General features: G+C 43.4%; 1 protein-coding gene across 1 annotated transcript in view; it reads left to right on the forward strand.

Annotated features, from left to right (window-relative positions):
* Positions 1 to 14,242, forward strand: part of camta1a (calmodulin binding transcription activator 1a) — a gene marked incomplete at its 3' end in the record, with an annotated part of 435,119 nt that overhangs the window by 408,753 nt on the left and 12,124 nt on the right. The window lies entirely within an intron of this gene.

Consider the following 14,242-nt stretch of genomic DNA (forward strand, 5'->3'; position numbering starts at 1 on the left):
AGATAAACTGATTCATACTGGTGTCAGTTGATCCATTCATGTTTAAAAATTCAACATAGCAATTGTTTGTGTGCTGGAGATTTCCTTTCTATTCAGTATAGCGTTTTTTCCATGCACCTGGCAGGACTGAAGGTATGCGAGTTCACCTTTTTCTTTACATACAACATTGTTCCAATGCTCTATTTAAGAAACCTCAGTGAGATTTAAGAAACCCCCCCCCCCCCGGCCACCCTTTGCTCTCAGAACAACCTCAATTCGTCGGGGCATGGACTCTACAAGGTGTCGAAAGCATTTCACAGGGATGCTGGCCCATGTTGACTCCAATGCTTCCTACAGTTGTGTCAAGTTGGCTGGGTGGTGGACCATTCTTGATACACACGGGAAACTGTTGAGCGTGAAAAACCCAGTAGCGTTGCAGTTCTTGACACAAACTGGTGCGCCTGGCACCTACTACCATACCCCGTTTAAAGGCACTTAAATATTTTTGTCTTACCCATTCACACTCTGAATGGCACATATACACAATCCATGTCTCAATTGTCTCAAGGCTTAAAAATCCTTATTTAACCTGTCTCCTCCCCTTCAACTACACTAATTGAAGTGGATTTAACAAGTGACATCAATAAGGGATTATAGCTTTCACCTGGTCGGTCTATGTCATGGAAAGAGCTGGTGTTCATAATGTTTTGTTCACTCAGTGAATATCTAGCTATCTTACAGCAGCACAATTTATTATATTAAAATAAAGAATATAGTAAGACATAGGCTAGGCCTACTAAGATTTTCATATTTCCACCTAATGCATTGTATAACGCTGCCTTTACACGCTTCATGAATGAAATTTTACACGTGCTACACCACAGATAAATGTAACCTAGAAAAGACACCATTCCAGAACTACTATATATGTAATGCGACACTTAACCATTTGTGTGCCTGTATTGATCCATAATTATATCACTCAATAACCTAAATCATATAATTCCCGTTCTTTAATAATAATAATACGAGTTTAAATTTGCAGTAGGGTATAAGCTAAAGCTATTGGGCTCTCTTTCCCGTTCATTCTAAAACGGTGCTATGATGTGCTAATGGTATGTACAGCTGCCTGTCTGCCTTGATTTGTCATAATGCAGAATGGGGGATGGGGCGCTTTTCCTTTCCTCTGCAGCACTGCAGGTACGGAGCCATGGGCAGGACAGAAAACACTGAGGTATGGGAGCTGCAGAACAGGCTTTTACCCACTAATCATTCTCTGTCCATGGTCCAGGACGGTCCCGGTGGCACTCGCTAACCGGGTACTGGTTCGTCAGGAAGAAAGTGCACGTCAAATTAGGCCATACAGAGCTGCTCACCTCTCCGGTTGGTTCTCCATTTAATCTGAAAGTAAAGCGCTGTAGTAAAACTACCTACCCACCCGCATGACAAACCAGGAGACTGATTGTAGGCTACACAATGCATGGTCACGGTGGGAATGTTAGGTAGGCTAAATACGGACAGACAGGACAACAAGCGGTTTGCTCCAAATGAATCATATCGATATAGACTGGAACTGACATTTACCACGGGAGACAACGGCTCCTTTGAATGCTACTCACTTTCAGGGACAATGAACCGAAGTAGGTCTAGCTATAGGCTACATATCAGGATGAGTCGAATATTTTCCCCATAAGATAAAATAAAACGAGAGAAAACCCGAATTGTACAAAACATTTACCCACCTCAGTTCGGTGACGGTTGAAAAAGTAAAAGTACAATTATAAATAGTAATGAGAGCGCCAAGTTGGCGCGAGGTTTTAAAAGCTAGACGGCTTGAAGGGAAAACTAGGGCGTCTGTTTACCTGCTGCACGTGCGCACGACAACGTCCACTCGCAGCGATATTTTTTCTTTTACTGCAGGCTAGTGAGGGACTGAGTAGAGAGAAGCGCAGGAGGGGGAGGAGGGGGTAGGAGAGAGAAAGAAGTGAAGGGGAGGGGGCTATGATGGGAAGAGTAGTGAGCGGTCTTTATCTCTCTCTATCTTCCCTCACGTCGCTCTTCCACTTTGTTCTATTGTTGATGAGTGCTCTATTGAGCTTCTACACACCACGGATATTTTTTTACTCATAGCATCATTCAATACCTAGAAACTGTGGGAATTGGGAAACTACACATAATTGAAATGCAGCATGCTTGGACTTTTGTCAGGATGCCAGTGAATGACATCTGCTTTTCCTGAAGAGAAGGGAAACAGTTTTTCTTTTCAGGGGGATTCTACCAATGGAAAATGAAGTAGAAGGTTAGATATGTTTAGTTTCATATTTTTGGTGTACGGTGTTGTGGTGCATCTGTGTGTTATCTACCGGCGACTAACAGGAGAAGTTAAGTTACACAGGCTTTAGAGGTATTACTCCAAGGCTGACTGTGCATTAACTGTATTGTTTCAAGACGAGTAATACCCTGTAAGGTTAAGCAGTCGTTTACTATTGTTGCGAATGTTTTGTTGTGTGCTTTCTCAAAATGTTTAGTTGTACTGTCTGTGAATGTCTTCTTCATTTCACACTGTAGCAGTAGAGTAGTTAGTGTGGAACTAGCTTGTTTTCCTGTACTTTTTGAATCTCTCATTATATGCCTTTTCAGTTTTATTTGCATAGTCAATTAAATTGTAGCTTAGCATCGGTTTCAGCACTATCCTGAACATGCATGGGCTTCAAATTGTAGCATGGCTTCACAGCTTAATATCACAGCATAAGTATTACTCACAAAGCCAGGTAGGTTATCGACAGTTTATTTATAGCTTACGAGCGAGATACTCTCAAAAAGCCTGAAAATCAGCATGTCTAAGCAGTGTCTTCTGCCAGTAGCAAGAGGGTGATGTGTTCACGTGTAGGTGAAATAAGTTGCTAGGCTACTACTAGAGATGCCTTTTTGATGACTGGACACTTCAAATACTTTGTCTCATGGCTTCAGCGATATGCTGCAGATGTGTTTTATTTTTTTTACTACATAGCTTTTCACGGTTTTCTAATAGCGCATTTCCCCCCTCTTGTTGATGAAGCGATTTAAGAGCAGTCAGGCTAGGTGGCTGTCGCATCCTCCTGTCATGTTATCTTTTTAGCTTCGGTCGCTAAATCATATGCATCTTACGACAACTGCGTGTTTCTGCATGCTTTCAATGGCACAGGCCACAGTTGTGAAACTGGTTTTGTCTCGTTGTATGTTCTGTATTATGAGCACGCGAGAAGTAAAGAAGTCAGTTACTAATCATTAGTTTTCCAACATCAAGTAAGCACGCAAAAGGTAGACTGCTGGAGCCCTCCTGGTCAACTTGTTTTTGAGTTTAAGAAACACGATGAAGTGGATAGCAAAATTAGCGCTCGCGTAGTTTATTGTGTAAAGTCTGCCAGAACGTTTTCAGCAGCACGGGGCTTTGGACAGAGACATTAGCGCGCGTCTATTTGTGAAAAGTCGTCATAAATGTGTTAAGTACCACAGTGCTGTGGACAGCGACAATAAGCCTTGTGAATTGTGAAACGTATGCAGTTCACATAGTATCATATTATTTTAGCTCCTCCAGTCATGTTTAATAACTGTAACAGGTCTGTTGACTTGAATGTAAACTCTGAATGTAGCCTATCATTAATAGGCTAATTCCACTCCCCCTCTCCAAAAATATGAGTTAAGTTATTTTCCCTCTAAAAACGAGCTGTCGAGTTGGTGTGCACTGGAATGCACTGCATGTATTGACTATGTGAAAAGTATAACAGAACTTTAGAGTAGCATGTTGCAGGCAGTTTATCCTGTAAGACATTGGCATATGTCAATTCTTGTTAAACTAATGATAGCAAAACACAGAAACCAGAGAAGCTATTATAATTTGCCTGCCGTAGTTTGTTTCAAATGCAATTGTAATAATATACTGCTGCAGGAGTTTGTCTATTTAGAAATGGTTGATGGAATGAGAGCAGCTCCAGTGAAGTGGAAATGCTTACCTGGGAATGGCTAGCCTCTGGGCATGGCTTTACAGAAATGGAACCTGTGGAGGGAGGAAATTGATATTTTGTGTCTCCTCTCTATGCATCCCCTTAAGGCAATTTGTGATGACCCAATTCAAGTTCCCACACATAATCAACATAACTTTCTTATATTTTTCGGAAACTTTTTGAGCAAATGTGTGTGTGCCTCTTCAATAGCTTTACCATAAGTTATGGTTTTTGGTTATTCTTAATAGCTAACCCTTTACTGTTACCATGTACTCAGGCTGAGCACAGTATACTGTCAATAGTTGTGTTTCCATCACATAGCAGTGGGGGGCTATTACTTACCAAGATGCTGTCATAAATATATCATACCACAAGTCAGAACTATTACTGACACAGACAGATGACTTTACATTGCTGTGACTGACACATGCAGTGATTTAAATCAAATCAAATCCATGTTTATTGGTCACATACACAGTTTTGCAGATATTATCACAAATGCTTATGTTTCTAGCTCCAACAGTACAGTAATACCTAGCAATACAATAGCAATGTACACATAATCCAAACGTAAAAAAAAAAAAAAAACTAGAAATTAAGAAATTGCTTCTGTTTAGCTGACTAACAAGTGTAAGCTGTGCCTTCATACAGCTGCATAAGGGTATTGTGTTGTCATTTATCATAGTGTCATTCCGCGTGTCTTGCTTTTATTCAACCCCTCTGATATACAGTTGAAGTCGGAAGTTTACATACACTTAGGTTGGAGTCATTAAAACTCGTTTTTCAACCCCTACACACATTTCGACCCTGAAGCCTTCTTCACAACAATTGAACCTCTCTCCTTGAAGTTCTTGATGATCCGATAAATGGTTGATTTAGGTGCAATCTTACTAGCAGCAATATCCTTGCCTGTGAAGCCCTTTTTCTGCAAAGCAATGATGACGGCACGTGTTTCCTTGCAGGTAACCATGGTTAACAGACGAAGAACAATGATTTCAAGCACCACCCTCCTTTTAAAGCTTCCAGTCTGTTATTCTAACTCAATCAGCATGACAGAGTGATCTCCAGCCTTGTCCTCGTCAACACTCTCACCTGTGTTAACGAGATAATCACTGACATGATGTCAGCTGGTCCTTTTGTGGCAGGGCTGAAATGCAATGGAAATGTTCTTTTGGGATTAAGTTCATTTTCATGGCAAAGAGGGACTTTGCAATTAATTGCAATTCATCTGATCACTCTTCATACCATTCTGGAGTATATGCAAATTGCCATCATAAAAACTGAGGCAGCAGAGTTTGTGAACATTTAATATTTGTGTAATTCTCAAAACTTTTGACCACGACTGTACCTTCAAACTCAGTGCCACTTTGCTTGACATCATGGGAAAATCAAAATAAATCAACCAAGACCTCAGAAAAAAATTTGTAGACCTGGTTCATCCTTGGGAGCAATTTCCAAATGCCTGAAGGTACCACGTTCATCTGTACAAACAATAGTACGCAAGTATAAACACCATGGGACCACGCAGCCGTCATACCGCTCAGGAAGGAGACGCGTTCTGTCTCCTATAGATGAACGTACTTTGGTGCGAAAAGTGCAAATCAATCCCAGAACAACAGCATAGGACCTTGTGAAGATGCTGGTGGAAACAGGTACAAAATTATCTATATCCACAGTAAAACAAGTCCTATATCGACATAACCTGAAAGGCTGCTCAGCAAGGAAGAAGCCACTGCTCCAAATCCGCCATAAAAAAGCCAGACTACGGTTTGCAACTGCACATGGGGACAAAGATCATACTTTTTGGAGAAATGTACTCTGGTCTGATTTAAACAAAAATAGAACTGTTTGGCCATAATGACCATCGTTATGTTTGGAGGAAAAAGGGGGTATCTTGCAAGCCGAAGAACACCATCCCAACCGTGAAGCATGGGGGTGGCAGCATCGTGCTGTGGGGGTGCTTTGCTGCAGGTGGGACTGGTGCACTTCACAAAATAGATGGCATCATGAGGAAGGAAAATTATGTGGATATATTGAAGCAACATCTCAAGACATCAGTCAGGAAGTTAAAGCTTGGTCGCAAATGGGTCTTCCAAATGGACAATAACCCAAAGCATACTTCCAAAGTTGTGGCAAAATTGCTTAAGGACAACAAAGTCAAGGTATTGGAGTGGCCATCACAAAGCCCTGACCTCAATCCTATAGAACATTTGTAGGCAGAACTGAAAAAGCGTGTGCGAGCAAGGAGGCCTACAAACCTAACTCAGTTACACCAGCTCTGTCAGGAGGAATGGTCCAAAATTCACCCAACTTATTGTGGGAAGCTTGTGGAAGGCTACCCAAAACGTTTGACCCAAGTTAAACAATGTAAAGGCAATGCTACCAAATACTAATTGAGTGTATGTAAACTTCTGACCCACTAGGAATGTGATGAAAGAAATAAAAGTGGAAATAAATCATTCTCTCTACTATTATTCTGACATTTCACATTCTTAAAATAAGTGGTGATCCTAACTGACCTAAGACAGGGAATTTTTACTAGGATTAAATGTCAGGAATTGTGAAAAACTGAGTTTAAATGCATTTGGCTAAGGTGTATGTAAACTTCCAACTTCAACTGTATACACACACACATACACACACTAGGTTGGAGAGCAGCCGCTGTGCAATGCCCAATGAGGAGATTAGTTCCTTGCTCAAGGGAACATTGGCAGTAGGTGGCACCCTTCTGGTTTCAGGCTCACCCCCGCCAGATTTTTACCCCCATCAGCACTGGAATCCGAACCGTTAACCCTCTGGTTGCTGGCACGCTTCTCTAACCTCAGGGCTACTGCCACCCCCATAATAATATAGAGCATAACATAAAGCTTGTCCTTGAAGCAGAACTGAGCTATTTCCGCTAGATGGGTCAGCTCCAAAGTCATAATTGGCTTTTTGGTCTTCATTTAAGGTTAGGGTTAGGCATTAGGGTTTGCAGTGTGGTTAAGTTTAAAATTAGGTTTTATGACTTTGTGGCTGTTCCAACTAGTGACCACTCTGCAGAGCTGCCTCCAGATCAAGATTCATGACGAAAAACGCTAACCTGCTATAATCACTACAGGACATTGGATCCTATCTATGTAGTGTTCTCAGAAGGAAAGGTCTAGTGTTCTTCTGGTTTTGACCCATGACGACCCTTGTTGTTGTTTCTTTGTTGTGTCAAGCGGACACATTTGTGGGGTCAATGTTTTCAGATAAATGCACTCTCCCAAAGAAAATTAAGGAAATTAACTTATTTCTGTGGTCTTAACTTTTGTATTTTCAAACCTCTCATCAATATCCTATACTTTGTCCAGGAGAAAAAATACTGCACATAAACCCATTACAAGCTGAAGGAAGAGGAAACCCCTATTAAAGAAAAAAACCCACAATGGACAGAACAAACATAGCTGGTCATTATGCCAAAGAAAGAAAGGCAACTTAGCCTTTGATTATCAGGGTACCCATGGGTCCCAGCTGTGTGAGCCTGTGCCAGATAGCCTAGCAACCTATTCCTTTAGACAGGCACAAATACCAGCTTCTGTCAATCAGGAGAATATGCTGCACAGTCACAGACTCTGAGGGTGGTAGGACCACAGCCTTTCTAACTACTGAACATGCAGGGTTTGCTATAGCCACAGTTTTTTTACTAGCCTACATGTGTTGGTTTGCTACAGTAGTCGCATAGAGGTTGGACCCAGCCTTTCTAGATCAGTACATGTGGTGGTTTAATACAGTAGTCACATAGAGGTTGGACCCAGCCTTTCTAGATCAGTACATGTGGTGGTTTGCTACAGTAGTCACATAGAGGTTGGACCCAGCCTTTCTAGATCAGTACATGTGGTGGTTTAATACAGTAGTCACATAGAGGTTGGACCCAGCCTTTCTAGATCAGTACATGTGGTGGTTTGCTACAGTAGTCACATAGAGGTTGGACCCAGCCTTTCTAGATCAGTACATGTGGTGGTTTAATACAGTAGTCACATAGAGGTTGGACCCAGCCTTTCTAGATCAGTACATGTGGTGGTTTGCTACAGTAGTCACATAGAGGTTGGACCCAGCCTTTCTAGATCAGTACATGTGGTGGTTTGCTACAGTAGTCACATAGAGGTTGGACCCAGCCTTTCTAGATCAGTACATGTGGTGGTTTGCTACAGTAGTCACACAGAGGTTGGACCCAGCCTTTCTAGATCAGTACATGTGGTGGTTTGCTACAGTAGTCACAGAGGTTGGACCCAGCCTTTCTAGATCAGGACATGTGGTGGTTTGATACAGTAGTCACAGAGGTTGGACCCAGCCTTTCTAGATCAGTACATGTGGTGGTTTGATACAGTAGTCACAGAGGTTGGACCCAGCCTTTCTAGATCAGTACATGTGGTGGTTTGATACAGTAGTCACATAAAGATAATGATGGGATCCAGCTGTAGAACAGTGGTTGAGTGGCATTAACGGACCCACAGGTTGGTGTGTGAGGAGGAAGGTGTCAGCCGACACTTCTGCTCTAAATCCAGACCATTGAGACTCAGTATTGTTAGCCTGGCATCCAGACCATTGAGACTCAGTATTGTTAGCCTGGCATCCCGACCATTGAGAATCAGTATTGTTCGCCTGGCATCCAGACCATTGAGAGTCAGTATTGTTAACCTGGCATCCAGACTGGCATCCAGACCATTGAGACTCAGTATTGTTAGCCTGGCATCCCGACCATTGAGACTCAGTATTGTTAGCCTGGCATCCAGTCCATTGAGACTCAGTATTGTTAGCCTGGCATCCAGACCATTGAGACTCAGTATTGTTAGCCTGGCATCCAGACCATTGAGACTCAATATTGTTAGCCTGGCATCCAGACCATTGAGACTCAGTATTGTTAGCCTGGCATCCCGACCATTGAGACTCAGTATTGTTAGCCTGGCATCCAGACTAGCATCCAGACCATTGAGACTCAGTATTGTTAGCCTGGCATCACGACCATTGAGACTCAGTATTGTTAGCCTGGCATCCAGACCATTGAGACTCAGTATTGTTAGCCTGGCATCCAGACCATTGAGACTCAGTATTGCTAGCCTGGCACCCAGACCATTGAGACTCAATATTGTTAGCCTGGCATCCAGACCATTGAGACTCAATATTGTTAGCCTGGCATCCAGACTATTGAGACTAAGTAGTTGTAGTAAAAGTGTAGAATATTCATCATTGATACCTAACTAGTCTCCTGTGGCCTTCCATGTACCTTCCACTCCATGCTACTACATCATACATTGAGAGCTAATTTACTGCAAAATAAGTGCTTGTACCTAGTTTGCCCGGTCTTTCACATAGTTAGTGTGTGTGTTCGCGAGATTTTGTGTGTGTGTGTGTGTGTGTGAATGTGTGCCTGTCTTGCGCCTTCTCAACCTGGGCAGTGTGTATCTGCAGTGAAATAGATAGTGTCCTGTCCTCATATCCCTCGGCTAGGACAGAGACCTGTCCTCTACTGTGCTGCACTTACCCTGCATGCTCCAAACCTGTGGCTCAAGTCCTCACAGACATTACTAGAAGCTTTAGACTATACCTGAAGAGTTTAAGCGAGTACTTTTGTTCCCTTCTCACTTAACCATTTAAGGGGTTATGTAGTGTATTTCAAACCGTCAGCCATAGCTTTATAGGATGAAGGAGCCTGTAGAATGAGAATCTGTTGGCCTGTTCTTCATTTGATTTGAAACAAAACCGTTTTTTTCACTCAAACACACAAACCCAGTTTGAGCAACTCCTGTTTGTCAGCTAATACATGTCTGCATGTGTTTTCTGAGGTAAGTGATTAGTCAGTTACTGTTCATATGATGTGCCAGGCTCCCTGTCAGTCAGAGCTCTGTGTCGCTGCAGCCTAGCTGCCTGACTGTGAGAGTGACCAGTGTAGACGTGTGCTATTATACACTGTCAAGAGAGGGAGGAACAAGGTATGAGGGATGGTGTTGGTGATGTTAGTGTTGTTGTAGTTCTGTTTGGCTGGATGCATGCTCCCCTCTTCCCTCCTTCCTTTCATCCCTCCCGCTCTGCGCTCCCTCCCTCCCACCTCCCTCTGCAGTATACGTGCATCGCATTCAGAGCAGCAGGCAGCAGGTGGAGATGACATCATCTGCACTGCAGCACACTGCAGCACTGGGTCTGAACAAAGACATGTCAGCCAGACTTTCTGCTGCTGCTAAGTCCTCTCCTCTTGACCCCGCCACCGTCTCTCTCTCCCCCTCTCATCCTTCCTCTCTCAGAGAGCATAACCCTGGTGCCTAGAAATGCTGCAGGGCTGTGACCTACTTAACCCCTCTCACCCTTGTCTCCCCCTCCTACCACTAGGGGATGGGCTGGCTGATGCACCTCTGCAGCCCTCATCATCACTTTGCCCTTAGCCACCTATGGAGAGGTGATGAAAGGTATCACTATGGTGGGGGGGAGGGGATAGGTGGGTTTGCGTTTGTAATTTAAGTGTCAGCAATGGCTGGTGACAAGATGAAAGCTGGGGGGAGACACAAGGATGGTGTGTGTGTGGGGTGAACATCCATTAGATTTTCTAAATCTACTACACATCATCAGTGATAGCAGTAATTTACTGGCCATTGACTCTATTAACAGTAACAATTACTTGTCCTCTTTCTATATTGACTTATAGTGAACGCAAGCATGACATTCACTCCCTGAAGAGCGGAGAGCTTCTGCCTGAGACTGACTGCCAAGATACGCCAGTAGCGTAAATGTCACAGGGACCCTGTTGTGGCGGCTCCCCACTTAGGAAGTCATTACGTTGTTACTGCAGTGTCGCCTCAGGAAAGATAATATATCTATGACCTATTATTATAACAGTGATGGAGAATGGATGTGTATGTACAGTGGGGAGAACAAGTATTTGACACACTGCCGATTTTGCAGGTTTTCCTACTTACAAAGCATGTAGAGGTCTGTAATTTTTATCATAGGTACACTTCAACTGTGAGAGACAAAATCTAAAACAAAAATCCAGAAAATCACATTGTATGATTTTTAAGTAATTCATTTGCATTTTATTGCATGACATAAGTATTTGATCACCTACCAACCAGTAAGAATTCCGGCTCTCACAGACCTGTTTGTTTTTCTTTAAGAAGCCCTCCTGTTCTCCACTCATTACCTGTATTAACTGCACCTGTTTGAACTCGTTACCTGTATAAGACACCTGTCCACACACTCAATCAAACAGACTCCAACCTCTCCACAATGGCCAAGACCAGAGAGCTGTGTAAGGACACCAGGGATAAAATTGTAGACCTGCACAAGGCTGGGATGGGCTACAGGACAATAGGCAAGCAGCTTGGTGAGAAGGCAACAACTGTTTACGCAATTATTAGAAAATGGAAGAAGTTCAAGATGACGGTCAATCACCCTCGGTCTGGGGCTCCATGCAAGATCTCACCTCGTGGGGCATCAATGATCATGAGGAAGGTGAGGGATCAGCCCAGAACTACATGGTAGGACCTGGTCAATGACCTGAAGAGAGCTGGGACCACAGTCTCAAAGAAAACCATTAGTAACACACTACGCCGTCATGGATTAAAATCCTGCAGCGCACGCAAGGTCCCCCTGCTCAAGCCAGCGCATGTCCAGGCCCGTCTGAAGTTTGCCAATGACCATCTGGATGATCCAGAGGAGGAATGGGAGAAGGTCATGTGGTCTGATGAGACAAACATATAGCTTTTTGGTCTAAACTCCACTCGCCGTGTTTGGAAGAAGAAGGATGAGTACAACCCCAAGAACACCATCCCAACCGTGAAGCATGGAGGTGGAAACATCATTATTTGGGGATGCTTTTCTGCAAAGGGGACAGGACGACTGCACCGTATTGAGGGGAGGATGGATGGTGCCATGTATCGCGAGATCTTGGCCAACAACCTCCTTCCCTCAGTAAGAGCATTGAAGATGGGTCGTGGCTGGGTCTTCCAGCATGACAACGACCCGAAACACACAGCCAGGGCAACTAAGGAGTGGCTCCGTAAGAAGCATCTCAAGGTCCTGGAGTGGCCTAGCCAGTCTCCAGACCTGAACCCAATAAAACATATTTGGAGGGAGCTGAAAGTCTGTATTGCCCAGCGACAGCCCCGAAACCTGAAGGATCTGGAGAAGGTCTGTATGGAGGAGTGGGCCAAAATCCCTGCTGCAGTGTGTGCAAACCTGGTCAAGACCTACAGGAAACGTATGATCTCTGTAATTGCAAACAAAGGTTTCTGTACCAAATATTAAGTTATGCTTTTCTGATGTATCAAATACTTATGTCATGCAATAAAATGCAAATTAATTACTTAAAAATCATCCAATGTGATTTTCTGGATTTTTGTTTTAGATTCTGTCTCTCACAGTTGAAGTGTACCTATGATAAAAATTACAGACCTCTACATGCTTTGTAAGTAGGAAAACCTGCAAAATCGGCAGTGTATCAAATACTTGTTCTCCCCACTGTATGTATGTATGTATGTATGTATGTCTTTTTTCCATTGTGGGATTTTCTTCCCCGTTTTCTACTTGTGCTCCAAGTCTTCCTCTTCCCATTCATCAGTAAGCCAATGCCGCGGGAAGGAAGGAACCATACACACACAGGCATGTTCCTGTCGCTTAGTTACTGCTCGGCAGCAGGTTGCCACAGAAACAGCCTCACTGTGGCTAAATGAGGAACGCTAATGCAGTGTTCCACACTCCTTCCATGCCTGCCTTTCCTACTGCAGTGGGCTCACTGTACCCATCCCATCCCACAATCTGTGCACATCGGTCTGTGCGTGTGCGTGTGTGTGTCTGTCTGTGTGTGTGTGTGCGTGCGTGAGTATGTGTGTTTGAGCATAGAGTTCTCTCCTCTATGGTGGTGCAATGGACTTGATGTCTGCGCTGTGCGCTAAAGCACACTAAGTGCAGGTCAGATTGCAGCTTTTGAGAGTGATTAAAGGGACCTCTAACACAACTGATGGAGTGCAGTGAGTGCAGTCCTGCTTCTCACTCCAACCATTACCCATCTGACTAGGTTTCTTTCCAATTAGTCCTCATCATTTGGTTTTACTTTTGTGGCTTCAAGCATAAAATATACTGTATGCATGCAATTTTCTGTATGGTTGTAATTAATTGTTAAGGCATTCAGCACTTCTAAATTACTCAGCATTTATTATCTTTTGAACAGTAATTCCAGGAGCATTTCTTTCAGTCCACGTTGTGGATCTGTTGGTTAACACTGCTCATGGTTGGAAACCTATTTGCCAGCAGCATTTAGAAACTGTACAGCCTAATAGTCTCCATCTGTCTGTCTATGAAAAGCTTTCTTTCTCAAGGACTATGGACAAGCGCTTGTTGAGTGATTTTGTACAGTGGCTCTCAGCCCCTCCTACCATATAAGCCAAAGGTAGTGTTCTGTGGCCAAGAGGGGCAGAACACAGCAGGAATGATAAACCTTGGTCATAATGGACTAGAGTTAGTTAATCAGTAGGAGTGAGTGTGTGTGTGTGTGTGTGTGTGTGTGTGTGTGTGTGTGTGTGTGTGTGCGCTTGTGTGTGCAGGGGTGGACACTTTCACCAAGCCTCCATCCACTCTCTGGTCAATCATCCAGTCCAGATGACTGTGTGATGACAGAGTACTAGAGGAAAATAACATTTTATGAATTACTGAATTACTGTGCATGTAGCCATTAGCACGCGACTGATGGGCCTTAAAGGTTATTTAAGTAAAGGCAATTGTTGTGATGATTGATGTTATTGTTATCGCTGTCATACTCGTGATTAATAATGATTAAAGTTAGATTACATTTCTTCTCGGCAGATAAAGGGAAATGAGCATGGAGCATCTCATACATAAGAAAGAACATGAGTGGTGTGAAATGTAAGCAATAAGCCCCGAGGGGGTGTTGCATATGACCAATATACCACAGCTAAGGGCTGTTCTTAGGCACGCGCAATGCGGAGTGCCTGGACACAGTCCTTAGCCATGGTATATTGGCCATATATCACAAACCCCCGAGGTGCCTTATTGCTATTATAAACTGGTTACCAACGTAATTAGAGCAGTAAAAATACATGTTTTGTCATACCCGTGGTATACAATCTGATATACCACGGCTGTCAGCCAATCAGCATTCAGGGCTCGAACCACCCAGTTTATAATGTGTGGTTAGACAGTCCCATTATGTCATGTTGGGCTTATGTGAAGGCTTTATAAACATACCCCTACACTATAGCACTAACCTTGTCACTGGTTTGCTGACGTGTGTGTATGCATCTGCCCGT

This window comes from Coregonus lavaretus (assembly GCF_964263955.1).
Source record: "Coregonus lavaretus genome assembly, chromosome: 22".
In the NCBI taxonomy this organism is placed as follows: Eukaryota; Metazoa; Chordata; class Actinopteri; order Salmoniformes; family Salmonidae; genus Coregonus; species Coregonus lavaretus.